The sequence below is a fragment of the Antennarius striatus genome, chromosome 2 (genome assembly GCF_040054535.1).
Source record: "Antennarius striatus isolate MH-2024 chromosome 2, ASM4005453v1, whole genome shotgun sequence".
NCBI lineage: Eukaryota > Metazoa > Chordata > Actinopteri > Lophiiformes > Antennariidae > Antennarius > Antennarius striatus.
The window spans coordinates 14,813,327-14,826,504 of NC_090777.1; the positions used below are offsets into that span (position 1 = coordinate 14,813,327).

A 13,178-nucleotide genomic window follows, 5' to 3' on the forward strand; every position below is an offset into this window, starting at 1 on the left:
GCTTTGATTAAAATGTTTAAAGTCTGTTTGAAAGGAAAAAAAAATAGAAGAACTAAAAAAAATACTTGAGTCAAGTAAATCTGCTCACTCCTTGCCAAGTGTCTGTCTGTGTCCTGCTGATGATTTCTTAAAAAAAAAGAAGAAGGTGTTTTTAATCTTTTCATTTTGTAAGGTTAGCCTACAGAGCCAGACAGTGAAATATACAGTATAAGCGAGCTATTGGTTAACTGACTTGTTACGGTCAAAAGAAGACTTATATATCTTGTCTGGTGTGACATGTTCTAACAGAAGAGACAGTGATGGAGCCACTGAGGCGCAGCTTGCTGGTAGCCAGCCATTTGGCCATGTTGAACCCAATAGCAGCAGTAAGACCTTACAGTCGCCTCTGGCCCTTTGACAAACTGCTTTCTTTAGGAAGACAACAAAACTTTGAACTCTGACGGTAGATTCAACTTAGGTCTCTCAGGAGGAAGCCCACACGTCTTCAGCATGACTTGTTAAAGGATGTTTTGTTCCAGAGCTTTATCCTAGGGTTACGTCCCAAACACAGTTTGTTTAAGTGCAGTTCTTCTTCATCATTATTTCCTTTCTGCTCAGTTTGACGTGAGTTTTTGTCAGAAGGATATTCACATCACCCAAGACTATTCTTAACAGACTGAATTAAGTAATACCACAAAAACTAAATGGCACTTACTCAATATTTTTGTGCCTAGTCATTATCCTGTATATAATGTGAAATGAAAGCCTTTCATAAGAGCTAAATTAGGATCCTGAACGCTCTTTTCTGAAACTCAAAATGAACTCACCTGTCCATGCGTGTCCAGGAGAAATAAATTCCAAAAGAGATCAGATCATTCTGGGTCAACCTGAGCCCAACATGCCTTAGAGCTCTGACCTTTTCAGCTCTAGTGTGCTGCTTGTTTTCTGCTTTAGACCCTTTCTAACATTTTCATGGCAATAAAAAGAAAAAAAAGTCCATATGACAAACCCTCTTGATTATATGCTCATGGTATGGAGAGGACTGTATACACACCTACACACACTCGCTGAGCTGTTATGTGCTTGCAGTGCACCCATTTTCAGTCTCTTGCATGTCTGAATTCAACAAGGACGTATAGGAAAGGTCCTTCAGAAGCAGGTGGAGACAGCTGAAGGTGTGGAATGTTGAATGTCCATGAATTGGAAGTTAGCAATAAAAACAAATATGGGGCCAGTAAGAAATCCTGCAAAAATTCTTTGTGAGAAAACTGGTTTAAATAAAAACAAATTTGTTTAACTCTTGTGGTGGAATGACGCCTGGAGGGCAGAAAAAGATCAGCGTCCCAATTGGGTGTGAAAAAGTCCAGTGAATCTTCAAAAAAGGACAAAAAAGCAGCCGGTGTGAGTTAACAAGCTGAGCAGAGAGATCTGAGTATTCCCCTGTCTGTAGTCAGCTCCACTGATGAACGTCTGCTCCCCAGCTCCACTTACAAAAACACACAACTCGATGCACATACAACTATTCTTAAGACACACACGCGAGGAGTTCACACACGCATGCACATGCTTTTCACAGGCAGTAGAGGAGAAGTACTCAGAGCGAGAGCAGGCAGGAATAATGGACTTAATTCAACAGTGGAGAGAGAGAGAAAGAGAGAGAGAAAGAGAGAGAGAGAGAGAGAGAGAGAGAGAGAGAGAGAGAGAGAGAGAGAGAGAGAGAGAGAGAGAGAGAGAGAGAGAGAGAGGGAGGGGTTGAAGAGATGAGGGAAAGGTGGGAGGTGAGAGGAGGGGAGTGGAAATGGGCCGGCACATGCGGCTGCTCTCAATGTGTGTGTCTGCGTTTCTGTGTGATACTGTACATGATCATAGTTCTGTAGAGTCCATCATCATGAACAGAACCTTTAATATCTACTGAGGCTGAGACAGCGGTTTTCATCTGCAATGCAGACTTGTGACTCTGGTCACACCTGAGACTGCAGGAGCCCCAACACAATGGTCTTCTGTTATTAATCCAAATCCCATTCATGTCGGCCAGTTTCTAAAAACAATCTAGCTCAAAATTATGCTGGAGAGAATTAGAATTAGAATTCTTGGTGTATAATCTCTGTTGTAACCCACGTCCAGAGACCATCCACTAAGCATGTGGGGCAAAATGGTGCCACGGCTGCGCTTTGATTTTCATGACAAATCATTCACAATTATTGTTTTATTTTTCCTGGATTTTCAAAATAAGACAGCTGCTGCAAGAACACAGTAGGAGGTTGTTTAGAAAATGCATTTCCTCCCAAATGCTTAAATGTACTATTTCTGAAATTTTAAAGAAATTTGGGATTTAAACTCCAGAAATATCTCTCCGAACAGTTTGATATTGCACTTAAAAGTTTTCACCCTTTATTTCTGCATATTATTAAATCCAACATGTGATAATGTGCTAAAGAAATGGAAACTCATACCAAATAATCATGTACATGAAGCATGTGGCTGAAATGTCCAGATGTTTGCTTTACATGACGTTTTCCAAATCTTCATCGTGTTTTGATTCATCAGCCATCAGCTGATGAGCAGCAAATGTAATTTCTCTCTGGAACAGAGTGCAACCAATAGTTTATGGAACTCATCTTGTGACATGGTAAGCGCCAAGGTTTCTGTTGTTTTGTTTCATTCGTGACTTCACTAGAGGTGAGACTTGACATTTACTCCAGCTCCAACGCTAAATATTTGGATAACAGATCAGTTTGGATAAAATCACTACAACACAAACAGAGATATAAAGAGATAAACAGAGAGAGAAAGAGATTTCCAGATTAGGACTGCATGCTGGCGTAGACAACATGCCAAACTGATAATATTCTGCAAATACAGTAATTAGCATACATTTGTAACTTATGAGGGTTTACGTCACCCTCTGCACATATCTGAGTTGAAGTGTGGGTCAGCTTTTCATGGTTGTTGTCCTTCATACATTCAACTTCGCAGAACACGGATGGAAAGATGGATATAAAGATGTAACTATGTTTTACTGGTATTATAGCATGTGTGTGTGTGTGCGTGCATGCATTTGTGCATTTGGGCGTGCGTGTGTATGAATGTGTGTGTGGGTGTGTTGCTGAGCAAAGCACAGCACCTGCAATTGGAATGACATTTTAAAGGAGTGGGTCAAGTGTGGAAAAGACAGATATACAGACACATAACCATAAATTCACCAGGAGTAGGGTCTCCATACAGGGAGGTCATAGGTCTCACATTAGGGGGTTCACTGCCGAGTGTGTGTGTATGTGTGTGTGTGTGTGTGTGTGTGTGTGTGTGTGTGTGTGTGTGTGTGTGTGTGTGTGTGTGTGTGTGTGTGTGTGTGTGTGTGTGTCTGTGTGTGTGTGTCTGTGTGTGTGTGTGTGTGGCTAGGTTTACCAGCCCTCTGCCCGCCCCCTGCTGACCTGTCCGTCATAAACCAGTGTAGTCCTGACAAAGGCTTTCTTTCGGCCATGGCCTCTGTCCTTTTTGAAGCAGATGAGTGCTCAGCTTCCTAAAACCTCAATAGTTATTTTGTTTTGTTGTTTTATTGTGTGATGGTGATGGTGAGAGTAGAATCAGGCTGGAGTTTCCCCCTATGACCTCATTGCATCAATTACTGCTGTCAGAATGTAATAATCTCCCCACCTATATATTTGAATAAGCTAACTTGAAAAGTCTCACGCTGTCACACGCGCCCAATCACGACGCCCAACCAATCACGGCGTATCTGTCAGAAGGAATCACGTGAACAATATGGCATAAGGCATCGGGCAGCTAGGCTTTGTACGCCTTTCGTCCACACGACAACGCAGATATCTGGGATAAACTGCTGGCCGAAGTGAAGTTTTTTGAAAACGCCGGGTATGCGTTGTCGTGTGGACGCTGTAACCAAAACTTTTTCTATCTGGGGGGGGTGTCTCCCTGCGACAAAAACCGCTGTGACGTTAGTGTGTGACGTTAGTGTGTGTGACCCATGTACAGACAGAATGGACGGAGTTAAAACCATCTGAGAACTCTGTGATGGAGATCGTCTTCCAGGAGGAACTGCATGAATTTCCACGTGTCCCGGTCCCGTTCTCGGAGTTGTCTTTTCCTTTAACATTAGCTCATTTCCCAAACTCACAATTAGTTAGCCTTCTTTCTCCAGTTAGCCTGCTAACGTACTCTATGATTTGCCAACACAAAGTGGTTTCATCACCACGTTGGTTTTAGGCTACGTTGGGTGCGCTTGGTTTATAAATCCAATACATTTGTTTTCATATGTTTGGTATGAAGTCTGATATAAATTGTTTTATCGTGGAATTTCCCCCTAGTCAATAGAGAACAGAAGAGTCCAGATAAATATTGAAATCTAATACCTACTATATGATTTTTGACCCAAAATAAGTGGGAGTGTTCACATCCCACACTGCAATAGCTGAGCTGTACATAAACAGCACTTCATACATGACCATTTCCAGAACCCGATCTTGTACTTGTGATTAAGCCATTTAGTTTAGATTTCAGACGGTAATTCAATAAATGAAGGCAATTACAAGCATAACCAAATCTAATAGATTTCTTACACATACGTACATCAGCCATATAACTGATCTTTATGGTGTTACTGGGATTACAGTATTTACGTAACCATATGAGTTACATAAACACAGCGTGCATAATTCTCAAAATCGCATTGCAGCAACACAAAGACAAACATTCTCTCACAGGTTTACAGATGCTTCACTGTTTTTTTAATTACATAAATATGTTTTGAAGGCAGATCACAATGCCAAAAAATAACAAAATGTTTTATAGGGAAACCTTTATTATCAACACAGCAGCTCCAGCGATGCTAACCTGACTGCAGCTGCATAAGAGCAGCTGCCAAGACCCTCAGCTATCATCAACATCTGGTGCTAAACAGAAACATGCCAGGACACAAGGATTGGACCCTGAAATAGGTCTGTCAGATATTTAGCATAAGATTCCAACTGTGAAAGCATATTATACTAAAGACATATTATACTAATACTGATCCAACAAAGAGTCATTTTGAAGGTGATCTTTAAAATCAACACCAGGAATAGAAAAGGAAAACAGTGTTGGTGGGGTTCCCCGTGTTGGGAGGTCATGCTACATTGATGCTATATTGACTTTATAAACTATGCCTATTAACGCAGGCCTGTCAAAGTAGAGTTCTATTATTGCAACAGATTTACGAAGGGAAAGGTCAAATTCAAATTGAAGTTTTTTTCAAGATCTGTATCTGGATGTGATCTAGAACATGGATGTGAGGTTTACCATCCAACTCAATGTGAACACTTTAGCTTTAGCTTCTTGGCCTTTAAATGTGTGTCTATCATTGGGTGAAGGACAGGCAGGCTTAGTGGGCTTTTCATTTGAATGCTTGGTGTGCTGTCACTAGATTGTAAAATGAAGTCACTCAATCCTAGACAGGGCTAAGAGGGTTCATCTGAATTAAGATGTCAAAATGAAGAACTAATGGTGTGCCAGTGGACAGAGATGGGAACAAAAATGAGAGTGTATTATAGTCGGAGAGAGGTCCCACTCTTGTGGTCTCCTCCATTAAATTTAAATTTCTGAGATAAATCTAAATTTATGAAGTTGCTGCTGCAACTGAAAGAGGAATGATTCATAAATCCTACATGAGGATTGAGACAGCTTCTTCAAAAGCAGAGAAGGAACTAGGAATTTAGATGGCTTGCATTGACAAAAGGCCAACCATAGGAGTTGTACAACAACTGTCACATTACTACAGTGATGTTAAAGTTGTCCAACAACTGCCACATTACAAGTGTTGCATTAGAAACATTTGTCCAACAGATACAGAAATGTCTAGGCCTTAATGCCATGCAGTAAAATTAGCAACATGAAATGCCATTGAGACTTCTGTGAGCGTTTTTCTCTCTATATGTTTCAGGGACCCCCTTTCTTTAATTAACATGTCTGTGAGTCTGTCTAGAATTGTTTTGGGGATTTATGGTAAAATACAATTCTGTGCCAAAGCTTAAGTGGATTTACCTGTCTACATGGTAAGAAATCTAACAAAAAGAGTTTGGAGGGCAAAAGATGCCTAGATGAATGAAACTAATCAACATATAAAGGTGAAAAATAAAGTGAGGACACAAAAATAAGACGTGGACTTAAGTCTCCTCATGTTCTTGGTGTTTCATCTAGCTCAGCAATGGATAGATAGCCATCTCCAGCTGTGGGATATTAATCCCAGTTGGTCCATGACATGTTCCCCTGACCTCCTGACACAACAGGGATTAAGGGGACCCAGTGGAGGTGGCAGAAAACAAAAAAGGAGTGTTACAGTCAGGGAAGGAGAGAAAGAATTTTCTTGCTTGGGAACCCTAAAGGCAGAGCAACCTGTAATCCTTGCTATTTTACTTTGAAGTGATCACACCCAACTGAAAGGACGGAGGATGAGGAGGGGGTGGTGATTTGCTGTGTCAGGAGGGCTTTGAGTGTGAGTGGGTGAGGGGAGTGAATATGTTACCATGAGGCTGAGAGGTGGACAACACACACTCATAGGCTGGTAGTCACACACCATCTGGCTGCAAGGGTCAGTGAGTGGATAAGACCACCGTCAAGCATAAGCATGGCTTCAGTGACACTTTGTCAAACCAACATACTCACCTCAGAGCAGGTTCTAAAGGTCACTGAAGGGATTACAGCACCTTGCATGACCACAATTTTGTTTCTTTCACACAGAGACAGATAAACACAAACATCTGAAATAACCAGCATTTCTCAGTGGAATGCACATTTCTGTACAAGTTCCCACCATTATTATATCTAGCTGGCTGATCATTAGATAAGGAGGCCGTTTCTTCTGGATGTGATCAAACATGAAAATAGTTACAAATCAGGGCACATTGTGTGAACTAACCTTAAGAAATGCAGCAATTTTATCTTTCCCTCATCATTTTTCATCAAATTTGGACAAGATATTGGAAAGTAGAAGTCGATTTTAAGGAAGATGAGCTGCAATGTGCCCTGTAATCCAGAGCGTTGCTTTAATCAAACCTGGGCTGCTGGTGCACCACTGGTATTTCTCAGAGAAGTCATCAGAGATCACACTGAGGATAGATGAAGGAAAAAATGGGAAATCACCTACTAAAAGTCAGAACCCTTAAATTTCAGGCCACACACAGACAACAAACATCAGTTTTGAACAGGGTTACTCATTAGTTCCAGCACACTACTGAATTAGCTTTCAACATCTGCAATATTTTACTCTGAATTTTATGTTGCAAACTTAATACAGATTGGCACATCCTGAAAGACACATAGTGCTTGTAGGAGATTTTAGGAATACCTATGCACATGTGAATTAACACATGGCTATCCACTGTGTTTAATCAATCACTTTTTAAAATGTGATCATTGTCTGGCATATCCTTCAAAAGTCTGAAATACATCATATTTACTGACACACATTTTCTAATACTGGTGATTTTAAGAAAAAATCTTAAAATCTATACTGTCGTTTAGGTCTTTGGATTTGGGAATGTGTTGGAAAGATGTTTCTCTTTTCCTTTTCTTTTTAATGCAGGCAGACACTGCAGCGCTGCCTCATTAAGGCATAAGATGGCAGTGAGGAGACCCAAGGCAAAGATTCCTGATCCTGATGGGCACTGATCCAACCTGACAGGCTGCTCTCAGCACCATTGCAGATTAATACCACACACACACACACACACACACACACACACACACACACACACACACACACACACACACACACACACACACACACACACACACACACACACACACACACACACACACACACACACACACACACACACACACACACAGGACGCAGCTAAGACACTGGGGTGTGCAGTTATTAATGTAGGATACATATCCCCAGGGGCTGCATGAGACAAGCTCAGCAATCAACAGATTTCACAAAAACATTAGTGACACAGAGGTGAATGTATTGCCGCAGTATCTAATATGCAGACACAAAAAAGCCCACTGTCTAACATGAGGCACAAAAGGTCAGGTTACAACAGAGCTGGAACATGAAAATGTTGGACTTATTTTAACATTGAGTTTAAATAAATTACATAGATTTAATAGATTTTCTAGTTAACTATCAGTCATTTTCATAGTTGTTTTTAACTTATTAACTAAAGATCTTTTTATAAACTACTTGTGGGAGTAGCAGCATTATCCTGATAGTTAGCTCACAACACTTTTCAAATCACCCAACACTGCACACATGTGTATATTCAGTACATCACATTTCTCAGAGGCTAAGCTGCTCCTGGCTCAGAAGTAATCGCGCTGCTGAGGTAAATCTTGATGGAGCCCAGAGCTAAGCCAGAGTAAAGATTTCAATTCAACATTTCAATTTAAGATTCTTGCAATTTCAAGCAGTTGCAAAGTATCAGAAAATTCATTTAGATTTTTGTTTCACATCCTTCATCTGCAATACATTCTGTGTCAACTTTAGCTTACAACAAGGCAGTCAGAGACTCCAACATCCCGCGACACCCCTGAATTAAAAATTTTACCCTGACCTACTTTCATAAGTCAGGGTCATTTTATAAAAGACCCGTGATCCAACATGTAATTGATGCATTCTGTTTGTCATGAGGTTTCAGAGATGTGTACCTAAAAAGGTATAAAAGTGAAAATTTGACCTTGACCTAGTTTTTCAAGGTCAAGGTTGTGATCTAATTTTCATCCCTTTGCCTCCTCATGTTTCATCTTTCTATCCTGAGATATACAGTACGCAAAAATATCTCAGGATAGAAAATATCTCAGACCATAGATCAAATCGAGTGCTTTGATCTATGGTTTTACTCACACTGGCCTTCTCCCTCGTCTTTCTATCTTATCTGGTTCCTGAGTGCAAAAAGTTGAAATTCGACCTTTCCCTAGGTTTCTCAAGCACAAGGTCATCATTTCATTTGCATCCCCTTTGCCGCCCGAGTAATGTGCTTTTTGTTTGTCCTTTTTTTTTCTTTCTATCTGCAATGGTTGTGAAGATATTTGGTGAACGGACGGACGGATGACACACAAACACTGACAATTACAATACATCACTGCTTCGCGGGATGTAATTACTTTCCCAAAATGAAGTATGCAATAAATGCAGCTGTCCATAGTACTGCTGACAACAATCCCTCACACACGTACACAAACACTTAAAGCCTCACACACCACGCAGCAGATGTTCATCAAAATCTTGTTTGATCATAACTGTTAGAGCAGATAACACAAGTGGTTGAAGTGCCTCCAGCTTTGCCATAATAGTAATTTCACTTTTTGATTTAGGCTAGGAAAACAGCTCACACACACACACACACACACGCATACACACAAACACACTCACGCACCTACATACACACTTGTTACGTGTACGTACACCGTCTGTGTCTGGCGGGTGAGAAATCCCCACTGACAACTTGTAATTTAAGGTAGTAGGGGGGAAGAGTATGAAAGCTGAATGAAGGAGTAAAGAGCAGTGAAAGGAGGGTGTAGCAGAGATGTGATGTGTCTACTGTGTAGATGTAGCAGTTATTTGATAGGAAGGTTGCTGTTTTTCTGATGCATTTCTGGCTGGAACAACCTGCAGAACTCTAGGAAAAACGTTTTTCATCTGAGGCCAACCATAGATGGCTGATAACTTCTCATAGACAAGACCAGGGAGGATGATAAAGCAGTGGAGCAGGAAATACCATTAACATAACCTAAATTACATGGTATAAATTAAGATAGTGAAGAGAGAGCAAGATATATAGAATACCACAAGCCCACCCACAATCCCTCCATCATCTTCAAACACAACTTTCTTCAGTGGTTGTTGTTCATTGCTGTGCTATTAAGATCTCCTCTTCCCTTTGGAATACAGCTCTCATCACTACTAACGCCTCTTTAATATACAGTACATGTCATCCGATTGGGTGCTAAATTTTAAGACTTGTATTAGAAAATCCAAAACATTTTCTGAAATTTAGAAGAAAAATAATATAGAAAAGTTTGAATTCATAGTGACAAAAATGCATAAACTACAGGAACTAGTAGACTGAGGCCCGAGTTGTATGCATGAAAGTCAACCATCGTTACCTCAAGACCATTGTTAATTTTGGAGGTGCTGATGAGGATCAGCACCTCCAAATCTGAGGCTATGGTCCTTAGCAAGAAGCCGGTGGATTGCCTTCTCCGAGTGGGGAATGAGGTCTTTCCGCAAGAGACGGAGTTTAAGTATCTTGGGGTCTTGTTCACGAGTGAGGGAACAATGGGCGTGAGATTGGATGGAGAATTGGGGCAGCTCTCCATCTACTGTTCCTACCCTCACCTATGGTCATGAGCGATGGGTCATGACCGAAAGAACGAGATTGCGATACAGAGGGCAGAAATGGGCTTTCTCAGGTGGATAGCTGGTGTCTTCCTTAGAGAGTAGAGAGCGAGAGAGTAGAGTAGGACTTTATTGATCTCTTAAGTAGGTTCCGTCAGGGAAATTAACTAAATGGAGTGAGATGGGGTGACATGGGGTGAGAAACACTTCTAAATTTATACCAATCATTTATTTGTATCATTATTCTTATGTGAAAAAGGGTTCAAGCATAAAATGCAACCAGTTTTCTACAAAAAAAAACCCTTCAAAATGCTGCATTCCAGAGGTAATCCAGCAGACACTTGCTCAACAGATCGAACAAATGTTTTAGTTCAATCGTAAAGTAAAAATACAGCAGTTCATTAAATTGGTTTTACGACAATTTCCATGCAGCAATCAAAGAAAGCATGTATGATTTCTTTAAAACAGTATTGACGCTGAATGAATTATCCAGATGAAATAAATAATGTAATGCAACAAACCTTTTTCTTGTTAAAGTCTCATAATGTATTTGCTGCTCTGGTTAAACACATGGGAAATCTATGCTAGTCATAATAAACAGTCAGATGCCAAGCAGGAAATTTGGACATATTTTACATTTTAGTACCCCAGAAATTTGAAAGCTTTATACAAATCCAGATTGAAGAACAAACGCTTTTAAATAACAAGCATTGAGATGAAAGACAAGCTTCAGAAGATCATTGAGACCCGGTTTTCAAATACAGCAGAAATTGGACTCCATCTCACACACATGCTGTGATTTTGTGTTGCTGGATTAACAAACAAAATCTCCTTGTTATCAGAAAGATTATCACAATAGTCCAAAAACATAGCAGAGACTCACAGACACTGACAAAATACAAAAATGTTTGTCTAAAATAAAATCTGGAAACAATTTTCCTTGAAACAATGCATTTACATTTATTTTAATCACAAAGAAATTTTTAACAAAGATAAAACTTCAGACAGAAACGAACAAGAATTATTTTATTATTGCTTGATAGGAGGCATTAAAAAGTTATCGTTCACCAGTCTGGGCAGCATGATGGGGCAGTGGGTAAAGCTCATATTTGTGCACAAGCAGTACTGTAAAAAGATGCAAAACCCGCACTGGTCTTAGAATTGATCATTGCACTCTGGCAGAAGAGGGAAATGATTGAAACTTCATCGGCCACGGTCTGCTGGTTAAAAATGACTAATTTTGCATGATTCAATGGTAGTGAATAAGAAAGGTAACAAGTTTAAAATGTTAATTATCACAGGAGCAGAACATACAATGTGTTTCACATCTAGGCAGAGATGGGTATCACTCCCCTCAGATATGTTGACATATCTGAGGGGGTGAATGTGCCTAAATGAAGCCTACAGGTGGATAATGCGATGATGACAGGCAGTGAGATGGGAAATCACTACATCTTCAGCAGAATTCCAGATTGAGGGAGTGTGCTGAGGAGATTAGGCTTGTTATGAGGGTTTGTACGCAGTTTAAGCTGTCTGCCTGGACCAGCTCACAAGATTGGCATCATCTCTACTAGCTTTTGGCAATGAGAGTGCCATTTCTGAGAATTTTTGAGTTTATCAGAGATTTAATTCTGTTACAACATGGAAATAAGGAAGTACAGAGAAGGCTAGAGGGAGCTGTACTGTGTTTTTGTAGACCTGGAGAAAGTTTATGACAGGGTGCCCAGAGAGCAACTGTGGTATTGTATGAGGACGTCTGGAGTGGCAGAGAAGTATGTCAGAGAGGTGCAGGACATGTATGAGGACTGTAAGACAGTGGTGAGGTGTGCTGTAGGTGTGACAGAGGAGTTCAAGGTGCAGGTGGCACTGCATCAGGGATCAGCTCTGAGCCCCTTCTTGTTCGCTATGGTGATGGACAGGCTGACAGACGAGGTTAGACAGGAATCTCCATGGACTATGATGTTTGCAAATGACATTGTGATCTGTAGTGAGAGCAGGGAACAGGTGGAGGAGAAGCTAGAGAGGTGGAGGTTTGTCCTGGAAAGGAGAGGAATGAAGGTTAGCCGCAGTAAGACAGAGTACATGTGTGTGAATGAGAGGGACTCAAATGGAAGAGTGAGGTTACAGGGAGAAGAGATCAAGAAGGTCGAGAATTTTAAGTTCTTAGGGTCAACAATCAAGAGCAATGGAGAGTGTGGAAAAGAGGTGAAGAAGCGTGTACAGACAGGATGGTACGGGTGGAGAAAAGTGTCAGGTGTGATGTGTGATAGAAGAGTTCCAGCTAAAATGAAAGGAAAGGTGTTCAAGACTGGTGAGACCAGCGGGGGGAAAAAAAACAACAACAAAAAACTGGAGGTAGCAGAGATGAAGATGCTGAGGTTCTCTTTGGGAGAATCAGGTACATCAGAGGGACAGCACATGTTAGAGGTTTTGGAGATAAAGTCAGAGAGGCCAGACTGAGATGGTTTGGACATGTCCAGAGGAGAGATAGTGAATATATTGGTAGAAGGATGCTGAGTTTTGAACTGCCAGACATGGTTAGATGGAGGCAAAGGATTGGCTGTGGCGACCCCTGAAGGGAAAAGCTGAAAGGAGAAGAAGGAGAAGACAACATGGAAATAAATCCATTCTCAAATGCATTCCTCAAAACTCAAAGTTGCAAACAGCCTGGTCTTGTCTTTGTTTAAAGTGCGGTCTTTAAACAAAGACAATATTTGCGGCATTTTTTCATTCGTCATAATAAAATAAAATCCCAATATCTCTGCAGAGTGCAGCAGCAGACACTTGGATTTATAAGGTACTGCATATTTTCAGTGGGGAAAACTTTTTTTTATTACCAATTTGACAAAAAATTATAGATGCTCCA

General features: G+C 40.6%; 1 protein-coding gene across 3 annotated transcripts in view; it reads right to left on the bottom strand.

The window, feature by feature from the left end:
- The window catches only part of sema3b (sema domain, immunoglobulin domain (Ig), short basic domain, secreted, (semaphorin) 3B), a 92,127-nt gene that overhangs the window by 35,029 nt on the left and 43,920 nt on the right, over window positions 1–13,178 (bottom strand). The window contains exon 1 of one of the 3 annotated variants that reach the window (XM_068330298.1): window positions 1,034–1,550. The exons of 1 other annotated variant lie outside the window; for it this stretch is intronic. The gene's annotated coding sequence lies outside the window, so the exon portion shown is untranslated. Of the gene's footprint in view, window positions 1–806; window positions 1,005–1,033; window positions 1,551–13,178 lie in introns of those variants that run through there. One more of the 3 variants, XM_068330299.1, reaches the window with a different exon arrangement.